This window comes from Poecilia latipinna, unplaced genomic scaffold, assembly GCF_001443285.1.
Source record: "Poecilia latipinna isolate Pla-1442-1.1 unplaced genomic scaffold, P_latipinna-1.0 Scaffold34, whole genome shotgun sequence".
Taxonomy (NCBI): Eukaryota; Metazoa; Chordata; class Actinopteri; order Cyprinodontiformes; family Poeciliidae; genus Poecilia; species Poecilia latipinna.
In genome coordinates this window covers 673,505-685,800 of record NW_015112650.1, presented here as the reverse complement: position 1 = coordinate 685,800, position 12,296 = coordinate 673,505, and the positions used below count along the sequence as shown (strand labels likewise).

The 12,296-nt window shown below is 38.7% G+C and overlaps 1 protein-coding gene across 4 annotated transcripts in view; it reads left to right on the top strand.

Moving 5' to 3' along the window:
• Window positions 1–6,899: 6,899 nt before the first annotated feature.
• The window catches only part of LOC106953657 (ras association domain-containing protein 7-like), a 41,536-nt gene continuing 36,139 nt past the window's right edge, over window positions 6,900–12,296 (top strand). For all 4 annotated transcript variants that reach the window (XM_015042596.1, XM_015042588.1, XM_015042580.1 and 1 more), the window contains exon 1: window positions 6,900–7,115. The gene's annotated coding sequence lies outside the window, so the exon portion shown is untranslated. The remainder of the gene's footprint in view (window positions 7,116–12,296) is intronic.

The window sequence follows — 12,296 nt, the reverse complement described above, 5'->3', positions numbered from 1 at the left end:
AAATTTAAAGGGAAAAAGAAATGTACTGAATCATGATAAGCAATGGAGTGGAACAAATGAAGTTCAAATGACGTTCAGATTTTGTTATTGTGACTTATTGCAGACTGTTTTCCTGCAGTAATTGGAAATCACCTCTCTGCTCAACTGTGAAGGACAATCTGAGACTAACGTGTCGCAAGAACTCACCGAAAACCACCGGCTAGATGAGGACAAGACACACTCAATATCTTTGCTTTACCCGAGGGTATATAATGTTGAGACGAGTTTGTTTCGAAGATGTCACAAACATCATTATGTCTAGTTTCATCTCAGGGGAACTGCTTTAACTGGGAAGTTGATATTACTATGCTTGCCCAGGCTATCTGTGTCTTGGTTTGCAAATGCTCATTTCAGACATCATAAGCACTCAGCATATTATGGTCTTTCTTGCATAAGTTTTCATTTCGGATTAAGAAGTAATGGCATGCTTATAGGAATGCATTAACTGTGCAAACATGCCCATGGGTACAGAACTGGTAGACGGTGGTTATGTAATCTGTTTTTCCATGTCTTATCTTCGAAGAATTTCCATAACTGTACCATCTCCCTTGGTTCATTGAGTTTTTTTCATAATGAGGATTACTGCACTCCCTTGGATCCTGTCAGGTGTTTTAAGTCTTGGGATCACATCTCAACACATAGATAGAGAAGAACGGAATGAAACTAGCGGTGCTTTTCACCCTACCCCAGTGTTTCTCAACCCTGGTCCTCAGCGCCCCCCTGCTCTGCATGTTTTAGATGTGCCTCTATTCCAGAACAGCTGATTCAAATGATTGCATGACCGTCAAGTACTGCAGAAGCCTGTTAATCACCCAGAGATACAATTCAGGTGTGTGGCAGAAGGGAAATACCTAAAACATGCAGGACAGGGGGGCGGTGAGGACCAGGGTTGCGAAACACTGCCCTACCCAGTTCAAGTAATCTTCTAATTTCTCTGACAGATATTATTCGCACATCTGGCCCTAGAGAAGCTTTGCAAAACTCCATTTATTAGAGATAATGAGACAAACCAGAAATGTTTTTTTTTCTGGCTGAATAAAAGGTGATTGTAAAAAAAAAAAAAAATTCCTTATTCATCTGATACAAAGAAAAACAAAGGTGGCACTGAAGTGAGTGACTAATTTTATTTGGTGACTGTGACAGATAATATCATTGGGACTGGGAGGCTACACCAGTGGGAGCTTGTACATCCAAGCTCAATGTTTCTGCAGGTGGTGGGTCCATGTTGATAGAGTCTCCTTCCTTATGCTGATCCCCAGCAGCCAAGGCTCAACCAGTGGGAATCTCAGTTTGCTCCCCTAAGACTCCAATCCACGGAGTCAGGTCTTGGGGAAAAGGCCTACCATCAGTGAGACTGTAGAATTGCTCTCAGTCTGACCCACCTGCAATTACGATCATACATTTCAGATCATGATTTAAAAAGAACAAGATCATGGGTACAAGTGGCTGAAACTGGATTTCAGAGAAGAGTGACAGGACTCAGCTTTAAGAGACAGGGCAAGGAGCTCCATCACCTTAGGGGAACTTATAGGCAACTGCATCAAAAGGTTTAAGTTTAGACGGTCTGGTCGTCTTATAAGAGATAAAGGGGAAGACCCAGAACCTGCTGGAGGGACTTTATATTTGTTTTGGACTGGGATCTCCGAGGATGAGTTACAGAGTGTCACTGTGGAGAGGAATCTTTGGGATTCCTTCCTTGACCTTTTTGCCCCCACAACCTAATCTTGGACAAGAGGGAAAAGATGGAGGAATGGATAGATAATGTTTTACACAACAGAAACAAAGCTCCTCCTATGGCAACTACTACATCTGTTATTTTCAAAGAAAGACAAGATGTCAGCATGTACTGTGAGTACTCCAAATGTAATTACCAAATGACATTAAGTCGAATCAATTATGTTCATGTTCATTGAAGGTCTAGTTGTATTCCTCAAAATAATAACAATGCTACACATTCTTGTAACTGCAGCCAAGCGGATATGGGTGTGAACAATTAGGAGAGATGAACTCATTCTAGTCCAATTAGATTATCATTATTTTGTTTTGACTTGCAGTGATTCCTTCTTTTTTCACTCGGGCGTTATAAATGAAAATACTTTTAGTGTGAGTTCAGACAGGCCCAGGAAAAGGTGTTTATGCATTACTGCAAGATTCTGCCGGAAGAAAGATTCCATTCTCCGTGAGGAATTTAAGCCTCATAACTCACTTTCTGTTGACACCTTTACAATCAAGTGGAGACATGGAGTACTTAATAGCAAATGAAAGGTATAAATACAGTGTAATTTACTGTTGTACACTCACTTGAGTGGGAATTCTTCTTCCTGTCTGATCACATCATCCATCTGCATGCCAAACCAATATTTGTACTGCTTTTGCCACACAAGTTTTAAGGAACAACTCTTGTGGCGATGTTAATTATCCACTACCAACTAAGAGTACAGTTATATTTAAGATCAAATGCCAACGTTTTCATGCAATCATGCAACGTTTCAATGCAGTAAAATATGCAATAAAGATGTAAATCTCATTCTGGAAACCAACAGATGAGAAACAATGTGTGAAACACATTTTAATGATTATTTTACTATACCTAATCAAGATACTGGAAAAAATGAAGTATTATGATTCTCTTTCAGGGTTATTTGTCTCAGTTGAAGAGAGTGGCAAGGAGAACAAGAGGTTATCTTCTTTTCAAGCGAGTGAGGCAAAATCTTTTGGAGTGGGGCAGAAATCAGATATCTGAACCCAAATTACATTATTTATATTGCACATGTTTATAGACCCACATCAGCCTGTACACGTTTTAATAACCCAGACAGAATGAAAGTCAGCACAAGAAAATAGAGTAACATTGTACTCAAGCAAGCATGATACTTCATAAAAAATATAACACAAGTTAAAGTAAAGTTCAATGCAACAAAACTCCTAAAAGTATTTTTTGAGGTAAATGTGACTTCACTACTCATGTGCTTTAGACACGTGCAATATTTGCCACCTCATGGCTTGTGGGAGAAATATCAGCTGGCACAACCTCAGATAAAATCGAATTTAGTCAGGACAGGGGAATTTCAAAAGCCATCCAAGTGGAACACAAACTGCAGTGCAATCTGCTGTCATCTAGCACAACCTTCCAGCCAGGTTGATTGTTTTCATATTTCTGAATGAGATTACATCAGAACGCCATGGCATCGTTCAGCTGCTTACATCAAGTGATGCGCTGGACAAGCATTTTATCACTAAGTAGATCAAAACATTGTCAATACAAAGGCAGTAGAGTATTTGCTGTTTGCCATGGCAACAGGGTGCTCCCGGGGCAAGCCCTGTAAAAGAAATGTTGAGATAAGCACACAAGTTGGCATGTTTTATCACCACTGATTCCATCCTGTCACTATTTATTGAACAAAAAGCAGTTTTTGTAAATAAATAAATAGCTACGTTCCCCTAAACCCTAAGAATGCGTTAAAAACATAAAATAGTTACTTTCACTGTGAAAGCAATGCTGGAATATGCACTTTAGCCTTTGTACCTTTAACTGTTACTGTAAACATCAACAAAAGATCTTTATGACATGTCTTATCTGTTGGGGGAACTTATTTGTTTCCTCCTATTCATATTTTACTGAACTTCTTCTGTCGGTTTTCACCTTTTCGGTCCGACTTCCTTAATTTCACCCCTATAGGTTCCCTTTTTATTTTTCTTGACATCATAACAAATTATTGTTGTTCTCCTCCATAACTTTACTTTTTTTTATTTTTGCATTTATACCTCTTAAAGTTAAACATGTTAACAGTTTTTTTAAAAAGTCATGGCGGGATTGTTCTTAGGCAGCGAAGTCTAACATGACTGAGGAAAAAAAAATAATTTGACTGGATAAGTGATAAGTTAAGTTTGAAATAGATTTAGAACTTGCACAGCATGAAAACTACAATGTGTCCACTCAGAAAGCAGCAGAGCTTTCGTCATGAGACTGGAATCAAAAGAGAAAAGCCACAAAGAGTTTGACTGCATCATTGTACCGTCCACAGAACAAATACCTCTTGTTTTGACCTATTTATTCAGCCACTTGAAAATAAAGGACATTTTTATTGTATCACTTAGAAAACAAATTCTGTATTTGGTATATGTTAAATATCTCTTACCTTCCTTGTCCATCACTGCCACTGACGTATTGACTTTCACTGGTTTAAAGTTGAAACCAGTTATACACATATACTATAAAAAGATACTAATTTATTGATATTAGATTATGGTAAATCTGACTAAATTTATGTTTCTTTTGTCAGGATTACCAAACATATTTGCTTAATGTAACAATGATTTTTTTCAAATTCAGATGTTTACATGAATTTCATTAGTATTTGGTAGAAATGCCAAACCTGGTGACTTGAGTCAAACATTTAGGAATCCTTATAATAGTTTACAGGAATTTTGGCCCATTCATCCAGACAGACATTTCCATAAAATAAATTTAAAATTTCGGCACTTAGGAACATAAAATAATTCCAGTATTCCTTATCACCCTAAAACAACAACAAAAATAGAAAGTGAGAAAAAAAAAAAAGATTATATGTTTCTTACACAGTGTTTGTAAATATCTAGTTTCTTTGCGTCTTGCAAATGTGTGCTAGACTGTCGTAAAAGGGAACTATACTTATGCAGCATTTTGCCTTGTGATTAAATTTAAATGCTGTGTTCTGATTTGGCTTCACTGAAGTGCAAGTTCACCACACAATCACCCTTGAGTTTCCTTTTTTGTTTATTAGTGCTGTGCCGTTTTAAGAGAAATAAATTGGCAGGCCATGTTTTGTGAACAAGCCTATAGTTAGTTATGAAACTTTCGTCTCGTCTTAGAAGCAGACCCAATCTCCAGGTTGAAGTGCATCCCAAGATTTATCTGTAAGCCTGGAGCAAAAACATACCTATTATCCAGTGGCAGGCGTATATAGGTTTGTTAATCCTTAGGTGTTTTTCTGAATCACCTTTAAGAAAGAAAAAAGGAAAGTGGCAGAGGTTAGAGCTTCATCTACTGGTAACACCGTTATGTACTGTTCTTGTCACGTTTGCTGGCAATTGGACCCCTAATTGCTTTTTCTGAAAAGTAGACCTGGCCGCCACTGGTGAGGAAGGGTATAATTTACTAGCTCTCAGGCAATGTATTACAAGAAAAATCATTGTGTTCAAGTGCAGAGTATATTGCCAAGAAAGTGAGACGTGTGATTTCAGCCTGAGCAATAAAGCCAGCCTCTAAAGCTTCTAGACTGCACTGTCTCTTAGTTATGATGGGAATTTACATGAGAAAGTTTTACTATATAACTACCACACAGGCACATGCCAGACTGAACTATAAAGCTCAAGGAACTGTACTTTGTAAGGATTTCATCATCCAGTATATGTTTATTTATTTATCTATTCAACAAACTTAAAAAGAAATTAAAATGGTAGCAGCTGAGAGCTCCTTCTCCTGTACGGTGGAAACGTTTTGTGCAATTTTAAAGAAAGTTATTCCCCCCCTCCCTCCCTTTTTTGTCAGAATGCAAGTAAAACCAAATATGTTAACTTTGAAGATAAGATTTAATACCGAGCTAAAAACAAACATCTTAGAAGGTGAAGCTTAAAGAGAAAAGAAGATCGGAAATTAATGTATTCCCTGTCTTTAGTTTTCTCCTGAGATTGTATTTCTGCATCACTGGCTTTTCCAGGTGATTTGTGTCCATTGGCCTTTTTTTTCCCCTGGCATCTGCTTTGCTTTAGGGTTGTCAGTCGTGAAGCTTTTGGGTCTAAGGTCAGCTTCAGCATCAGCTTTTCAGCTAAGAATGTGCCTTTTTCTACCCCTTATTTGTTCACGCTGGATCTCATGGTGCTGATCCAAGTGATTAAATGTAATTGACAGTCACAGAAAACACAACCTGACTCACTCTGAAAGCATTGTTTTTTTCTAACAATGGTAACATTGAAAGGCAGTTCAAAGCCACCTGAGTTGTGCATTATTCAAAAAAGGCAGTTTGCTTATTTCACAAATAAATGTTGTTTAAGCAGAGAGCTGCCTTCATGAGCAGCTTGCTCAACTGCTCATGGAGTTGACATCAGCTCATTTTGGTTATTTTAACCTACAGGAAGAGAACAACAAAGGGTTTAATTTTGTGTAGCTATCCATTCATTTTACGCCAAAGGAAAAAAAAAGTTTTACCTTTGCTTTAAGTAAAGAAAAGTAGATCAAGTAGACGTAATTATTATTGAATAATGACTTTTTAGTATTTTCTCGAGATTGTCATACAATAAGAATCTTATCACATGTCTACCCACCAGATGAAGTCTGCATTTTATTAGGAAACACAGACACACTTGTGTTTATTCAGTATCATAGTTGAAATAGTAATGTCTGTTTATTCTTTAACACATGAAAGCTAACAATGAATTTAAAATGTTATTGCCTTTTGAATAAATATATAGGAACTGTATTACTTTGTAATTGTACTTTGATTTGGTTAAAGAATTGATATATTTAAATCTGTAAATCTTTAGAAATACCAAGCCTTCTGATTCAAGAAATAAATGCAGGGATTTGATAAATCACAAACTAGCAAAAGCACTGAACTTTTACATTAGTTATATATGCGTAAAAAGGAATGATAAAATAAAAAATGGTTTTCCTTCCATTTTTATCTTTCTTATTGAAGCGCACCAAGTCGTCGCTTATTTTTTTATTTTTCATTTTTCTCTTTCTTTCTCTCTTAGGAGCATGAAGAGAGTGGTATTTGGGCAGTCATGTGACTTTTTGTCCGAAAACACAATTGCCGGTGTTTGCCATTGGCCGGTTTTCTTTGAAAGAGCGTTGGTTTCCAGGGTGACGGGAGGGAATGGCGGCACCGCTTTGCTTTTCTCTACAGCTGCCCCCCCCCCTCCCCTCTGCATTGCTCAGAGCCAGTCGCCCTGACACTGCAGCCTGTGGTGGTGGATCAGGTAGCATGTGAGAACAACACAGACAGTCACAGAGTTGTCTGGCTCGCTCTTCCTCCTCTTACTCTTCCCGTATTCTCATCGGACAGGCGCTTATGAAGACTATTAGACTACAGGAGGTAAGTTAGGACAAACCTGTTTTGCTGGATTTATTTTTGGAGTTTTTTTTCTTCTTTTTTTCAACTTCTCTTGCTGAACATGTGGCTGAAGTTATTTTCAGTGTCAAAACTACAACAAATGGATATTAGAGTTAATGGTTTTAAACAGTCAGAACAGCAATTTCAAACTGTCTTTCTTTCTGTTGTCATTGTTACCACATCATTTAACTGTCATAACTCGGACCTTGTTTTGTGAAAACGTAGATTGTTTTTTTCGTGGCAGAACATATGGAGATATTCTATAATTTGACACATGAGACGATAATTTAGAAAGTATTGATACATTATAATTGTTGTGGAATCAGTTTTGTGTATTATGGTTGTTTTGTTGTTCTGAAACATTCATGCTTTGTTATTTCCCATAAGCCTCATTGACGCGATGGGAGCATCACCTCTATGAAGTGAGGGTGAGCAAACTAACCATTGCTGCTATATTTAGGGGGAAAGGGACAAGACACTAGAGAAAATAACATTTGACATCAAGCGGTTTAATTAGAACAGGCGTATACTGATAAAATAATATAGTTATTTATTTTTATTAGAACTATAATTTAATTTAGAAAATAGTCAAATTATCTTTTAATGTGTTTTCTGAGTTCTGTTTGTCTCATTGTTCATCCACGGTGGTTTAATTAGTAGACACTTTATACCTTAGTAGTAGTGGCATGCATTCAAAGTGACAGAGAGCAGACAAAATGTCAGACACCATTTCAAGAAGCTTAAACATCCTCGCTGTTGATTATTTTTTTATGTACCGTATTTTCCGCACTATAAGGCGCACCTAAAAAACCTTCAATTTCCTCAAAAGCCGACAGTGCGCCTTATAATCCTGTGCACCTTATATATGGACCAATATTGAGCCATCACAGATCTAGCAACTACGGTTAGCAGCCGCCGACTTCCTTTTCGCCCTTAGAAGAAGAAGCGCGCGGTGCATGCTGGGATAGTTGTCAGAACGCTGGTTTGTTAATAAAGTTTGACTGACCTATCTACCCATAGACATAAATAAGTATCTACCTACCGTCTATAATCAGGTCATCTGCAGGTCATTTAGCACCACGTTCTCCACGAATATGCTTTGCGCGAACGGAGAAGGGTGCAAATAAATAGTGAACTTTTGCAACGTTCAGTGTTTGTTATGTGCAGCATCCATGTTGAATTTGACCTGGGGTTGAGCTACAAATTTCCAATTTGGAAATCCGTCCTCAAGCTGGCTTATAAGTAATCTTTCCAACTTGAATCTCTGGAAGAGGATGCTTGGTGTTAGGACTGCTGCCTTGCAGCAAGAAGTTCCTGGGTTCAAGTTCTGACCAAGATTTTTTTCTCTCAGTGCACTCATACGTTTTCTATGTGTGATCTGGCTTCCTCCCACAGTCTGAAAACATGCGTGCTAACTGAAATGGTTTCTAAATTGCTCTTGGGAGTGAACAGGTTCATGCATGGTTGTTTTTCCTTTGAGTCTCTGAGATGTCCTCTGTTGTACTGGTGACTGGTCCAGGGTGTATACTTGCCTCTCGCCCAGTGATTTCTGGCGATAGGAAACAGCTCCCCAGCGAAAACTAACAAGGAAAAATTGGGTACAGACAATAAATGGATGTTTTGTTCCATTTGTCCTCTCTGCACAAATGGAACAAAATAGATCTTAGTCAACATCTTGTCAAGGTTTTATCATTTTATGTCATTAACTAAGTTTCTTGTCTAGAAGAAATCTATTTTATTTTTAAACAAGTTATCTGTGACAAGTTGCATTCAGATGGTGGAAAGAGCAGCAGCCAAACCCTCAAACTTATTGACACATATTTGCATAATTTCTGACAGCGTCTTGACTAAATGTAATACATTTGACTCTGCAATTGATTAACTTTAATTTTTCACAGGATACATTGATGCTTTTCACAAAATTTTCAGTCTGTTGCAAACATAAATTTTCCAGCAAATGAGTTTGGTTAGCTTTGGTTAGCGTTCAGCATTTGTTAAAAAAATGTCCAACCAATCACTAAATATACACTAAGAAATCCAGAGGTGAAATTGGCTGAAGTAATTTTGTCTTAAATGAGATCTGAATAGTGTATTCATTTATTTATGAAAGATTCAACAGCTGGCCATGATCCCTGCTCCACTCATCATGACATGGACACAATGAGGCTTCTGTTTTGGATCTGTGTTGCTTCAAGAGGATTTTCTGGCACAGTTACCCTCCTGAAGTAGGTATTCTCCCAGTCTTGTTCCAACCAACCAGGTGGCTGTTACTATGTTTGGTTGCCTTGGCAACGATAGAAGCTGACTCCCTACACCACCTTCAGGTGCACTTTATCAGATGACCTGCAGACTTCTTTGAACTTAGATGCTGGACACAAGCCATCATCAGTCTCTTGGCGCTTTACGGTTACAGTTATTTAACTGAGGAGACACCAGAAGAATACGACATGTGCATTGGTGAACATGCATGGAAAACGACCAAATGAAAAGCCTCAAACTCCATCCATCCATCCATTTTCTGAACACCCTTGTCCCTCAGTGGGGTCGGGAGGGGTGCTGGTGCCTATCTCCAGCTAACGTTCCGGGCGAGAGGCGGGGTCACTCTGGACAGGTCGCCAGTCTGTCGCAGAAAAGCCTCAAACAGAAAACCTTAAATAGTTTCATGTTGTGGAGATAATCATTAGCCTTATCACTGATTGATTCAGCCGCAGCTTTACTCTACCATCCATAATGGCTTATGACTCTGATGATTCAGACTCATACTGGACTGCTCTTAGCAAGAACTATTCCTCTGTTGGCGTTGTACTCTTCAAGCTAAAAGCCTGTCTGAATTGATTAATATTTTTCAGAATCTTGCTAATCCACGGTATTGTTGACTGTGTCAGTAAATGATTATAAAACTCAGATCTTATCAGCTCTTGTTTGTCGGTATACTGGCCATACAGTCTACCTTTGGGTGGCTTGGATATTTACCACACAGAAAGGTTGGGGTATGTTTTGTGCACATTTTAAGGCTTTGCATTTTAGCGGAGTTATGCTTTAAAACGTTGTAATTTTTTGAACATTCCCTACTTTACATAATAATTGTGGAAGTAATTATTGAACATGAAGTGCAGCTTTGGTTTTATATTTTAAGATAGTTTCAGTTAAGAGGTTTGGAAAGAACAAAGCTTAGGATTTAATTATATGAATTTTCAGTTTATGTTAAGTTTATATTAAATGTTTAAAGAGTCAGGGTGAGCAGGAAGTTGGGTTGGAGCTTGTGAAATTGATCTACAGCTTAGTATTGTATTACTGATGCAACCAGGTGGAAACTGGCGCTGGGGCCATGATGTCAGTGCTGCTGACCCGACAATCCTAACATTCTTGCTGGCTGTGTTTTATACCAGCGTGGAGCAGAATATGCAAGAGACATGTGGGAGAGATGCACTGACTTGCACACATATGGCCTTTGTCTAAGCGCTGATTAATAATCCGGCATATCCGTCGACAAACACACACGTCATTAATTCAGTCTCATGCGCATACCCCCTCAAGCGCACACTCAAGCACACTTGAACCTGAATAGAGACGGTAATGGCAGTCTCACCGGCCTAGTTAAAATTCAACCCATCTTCAAGTGCCTTTACTTGAAACTTTGGCAAATCGGTTATGCATTCATCCAGCACTTTCAACTAAAATGTCTGTTATTAGAATGCCGTGATTAAAGAGATCCATCTCTGTTATGTGCCAGCATCACCATGCGTTTGTGTGTGCAAGCACTCATTTTTCCTGTTTTTGTGTGTGTGCTTAGAGTGCATGATTGTAAGTACAAAAGACAGCTTTGCTTTGATCCAGTAAAGCCACTGAAGGAAAGAGATGACAGGCCTGCTGCAGTGAAAGCTTTTAAAGGTTGTTGTTCCTGCAGGTGTTTACATTGGATGGATTGTTCTGTCCCATAGACATTCAGCATGGACGAGGAACAGATTAGTACGGTAAACTGCAGTAGAAAGTGGAAGGACAACAGTAAACATGGAGGATACTTGGAAGTCTCTAAGGAAATATGTTGAGCAACAAAGCAGAACTGGTTAATTTTGGATCGGCAGGGTGTCAGTGACTGTGTGTCCAGGGTGGGCTTGTGTAGATCTTTTTTTCGCCTCTCACCTTTGACCCTCACCCACATGATTGCTCTTCTCTTAATAAAGCAGGATTTTCTTTCCATACAGAGCCCCACTTCTCTAAGCTTTTGTTCTTGGGATCGTCGTTTATTTATTGGTTCTTACCCATCTGGCAGGTCCTGAGTCATTTTTATGTCTTTGCTTCATTTGTCTCTCAGTGGACATACGCTGGTTTGTTCAGACAAAGATTATATATTTATCCTCCTCCTTGTTCTAAGAAAGCCTGTGTTTGGACATGGGACATGTCCCAAGACGCTCAGGGCAGTCTTAATGACTCCACTTCCTTTTGTTCTTGGAGAAATGGCACCTCTTTCATAAAACAGAGGAGTTGAAGAAGTGAACGAGACTCTTTGACCTGTCATCAGCATCCCATCATTGACCGAAAAGTTTAGGTCTCTCTCACAGTCCCAGCTTTCCACCTAAGCTCTTTTTATCCTATTTCCATTTACAGATAGCAACAGCACAGTGTGACACTAATGGTGCCGCGTTATCTCAAGAGACCGGGGATTCTCACAGAAAGTGACTTTAACATCCACGAGGTGGATGGAAAAAGCGTGGGTTTAGGTAAAGAAATGGAAAGAATGACGTCAGACATGTTTTCTTATGTTCAAAATGTAAAGAAGTTCAAGAAATGTCCAGAATTTCTTAGAACTATGCATAGTCACTCCACCATTTCCACTAAAATAATGGTGGCGTGGTTTGCTGTCAAACCATGAATTTTCTCTTGAGCCAGGTTTCTGAGAGGAAAACAGAACTCAGCCAGGTCTTAATTTATGTTTTGCTATAACTACGTCCTAACACGGCAATTACCTTAGCTGGTAAACACCATCCTATCATCATCATGATATACGACACAGCTAAACTTCTGAAGCAACAACCATGGCCTGACCATAATGAGACATCAGTGCTTTATTTAGGCTTGTTTGGCACGACCATTTGCCGCTTGAAACCCAGTGTCAACAAAAGTTTAAGATTTTGAAATGCCTTTCTGAATAGTGCTGCTGTT